We start from the raw sequence: 3210 nt of genomic DNA, 5'->3' as shown, positions 1-3210 counted from the left end.
CCCACACAACCCAACATTCTTAGGCCCTGTCCATAGTAAGTCTGGGAAATATAAATATGCTTAATTATTTCTCCATTTGACACTGAAAACAATATTTTTCTTGAAAATGCTCTCTGAGGTGCATGAATTTAAAAATGCCGGGTTTGCGTTGTAGTGTGTGGACAGTGAAAATGCAGTTTCAGATACGATGATGTGCGGTTGCCATGATACTGATAGAATTGAGTGTTCCAGACGTGCAGTTGCCATGATACTGATAAAATTGAGTGTTCCAGACGTGCGGTTGCCATGATACTGATAAAATTGAGTGTTGCAGACGTGCGGTTGCCATGATACTGATAAAATGGAGTGTTCCAGACGTGCGGTTACCATGATACTGATCAAATTGAGTGTTCCAGACGTGCGGTTACCATGATACTGATAGAATTGAGTGTTCCAGACGTGCGGTTGCCATGATACTGATAAAATGGAGGGTTGCAGACGTGCGGTTGCCATGATACTGATCAAATTGAGTGTTCCAGACACCAAACACTTCTATGGCCTATATTTAGGGTGGACACTTGATAATGTGTATGTAAATTGTTTTAACTGATCGTTTTCAAATATGCATATTTATATTCAGCCACTTAGGTGGACAGGCTTTAAAGGAGAGATCTGGCCGATTTTTACATGGATCTTGATCGTTAGATGTCGCCGAGTACTGTATGTAAAGGGAAAAAATGACCAAAATCGGTGCTACCGAACTGGAGTAGCTGCAGCTAACGGCCAGTACTCCCAGTCAGCTACAATGCCACGTCTGGGGGCATCATCTAAAGGTGCCTTTTTTGCCTCTGAATTCCCATGATACTTCAGCGCAAGAATAGAGCTAGCTTTCAGAAACGTGCAAGCTTAGGCATCATTTGGTTCGTTTCCATGTAGTTACATAGTCATTATATGGTCATAACCATTAGATTGCTCAAATACCTATTTTTGAGGGGAAATAAACTTCAAGTTTTGGCTGCGAAGCTGGCATGAGCTCGACAACAGCCTTTATTGGGCTTTCCTGGAAACTGAGGTATGTGACAGTACAAACTTTGTTTCTTCACAATTAATTAGTTGAAAACGCACCGTTTTGTCACGTAAGGACCCTGTTCATGTTGCACAGAACTTTTAATGACATGTTTAAATGATGCACCCAGACCTAGCATTGTAGCATTAGCTTCAGCTACTCCAGTTCGGTAGCAGCGATTAGCTTCATACTCCAGTTCGGTAGCACCGATTTTGGTCGTTTTTTCCCCTATCAACAGTACTCAGCGACATCTAGCGATCAGGATCCATGTAAGAATCGGCCGGATTTCCCCTTTATAGTTGGAAGTTGTTCGCTGCAGTGTTCAGAAAACCAACTGCTAGCTCCACAGTGCCCAGACAGTGAAAAGAATTCAAACAACTCCACCCAACAAACCCCAACAAACACAGACTGATGGTGCACCCTGACCCAACTGTGTTTGTTGGAGTTAGTTGGCGTTTGTTGGGGCAGTGTGCAAGCACCTTGAAGATACACAGTCTCTGAACCTACAACAATCCACATTCCACATTCCACCGGTGTGAGCTGACATACCACTGTCTGCTGAAATTCATAATCAAACGGCCGACACAGAAAAAGCTATAGAGACATCTGGTGCCAGGTAAGTGATAGTAAACCCACTATAGAGACACCTGGTGCCAGGTAAGTGATAGTAAATCCACAGAGAGTACAACACAACAGTAGGAGATCCCATGTGATACTGAGAACTATTACAATATAAGTAGAGCCTAGCTTCTTTCTTGTACTGTTCCTTCTGTATCAACCAATGTATAGATGAATATGCCATCTGCAATCCAAATAAGGTTAACTATCCAGTACATGACACAAAGATTGGCTTCACTGCCCTGGAGTGACCCCAATACAGTATGGCGTATAAAGAACCTTGTCTGAACCTGCAGACTCAGTTTACACACAGCCAGAGTGCTCTTCCTTCTCCTCCTCCTCCTCCTCGTCGTGATGGTAGTTGTGTTTGCGGTGTTTACACACAGCCAGAGTGCCCTTCCTCCTCCTCCTCCTCCTCCTCCTCCTCGTCGTGATGGTAGTTGTGTTTGCGGTGTTTACACACAGCCAGAGTGCCCTTCCTCCTCCTCCTCCTCCTCCTCCTTGTGATGGTAGTTGTGTTTGCGGTGTTTACACACAGCCAGAGTGCCCTTCCTCCTCCTACTCCTCCTCCTCCTCCTTGTGATGGTAGTTGTGTTTGCGGTGTTTACACACAGCCAGAGTGCTCTTCCTTCTCCTCCTCCTCCTCCTCCTCCTTGTGATGGTAGTTGTGTTTGCGGTGTTTACACACAGCCAGAGTGCCCTTCCTCCTCCTCCTCCTCCTCCTCCTCCTCGTCGTGATGGTAGTTGTGTTTGCGGTGGGGCATCTTGCAGATGGGCTTGTGTGCCTCCAACACCAGCTCCAGCTTCTCCTTCTCCCGCTCCAGACCGGCGATCTCCTCCTGCAGCCTCGTCTGGACGCTCTCCAGCTGGTCACTCTCCTGACCAGGACAGAGGAGATCGAAGGCGTGAGCAACGACCACACAAACAAAACAACAACAACAACAAGCACAAACAATAATAACCGACGAGGCCTGGAGCTGCATCTGATCCATGTTCTACAGACAGAAGAGGGAACTGAGATGCAAAAACATCAACAAACATAATCAACAACAACAACAAACCTAATCAACAATAACAATAAACATAAACAACAGTATGCCTCCTCAAGCAGCTGGGCTGTATTGGCCTCCAGTGTGGAGTGGGAGGAAGCAAGGATGAGTAACAGATAAGCAACAGCAACAACAACAACACGCACAGAGCAGGATTACTGACTCATCCACACACCTGTAGCTCACTGACAACTGATTTACGTGGGTTACGTATGTTCCATCTGGAACAGCTGCTTTCACTGGCCGTGGTCTTTTTTAGTCAAACGATGTGCAATTATCCTGGACACCCCAGCCCACCTGCTTTGGCTCCGGCAACCCCCCCACCCCCCAACTCTCCGACTCTTTGATTCTCTCTCTGAAGTGCAGACTCATGTGTTTGTGTACTTGTGTGTGTGTGTGTTTAGCTTACGCTCTGCAGGGTGTCGGTGAGCTCGCGGCGGCGGTTTCGACACTTGGCAGCAGCCATGCGGTTGCGCTCCCTGCGTAGCCTCCTCCGCT

Source organism: Alosa pseudoharengus, unplaced genomic scaffold, assembly GCF_046254945.1.
Source record: "Alosa pseudoharengus isolate Yale_2024_CS ecotype anadromous, Long Island Sound unplaced genomic scaffold, YU_APseudo_1.1 YU_APseudo_1.1_scf_8, whole genome shotgun sequence".
In the NCBI taxonomy this organism is placed as follows: Eukaryota; Metazoa; Chordata; class Actinopteri; order Clupeiformes; family Clupeidae; genus Alosa; species Alosa pseudoharengus.
Note: the sequence above shows the minus strand (reverse complement) of the source record.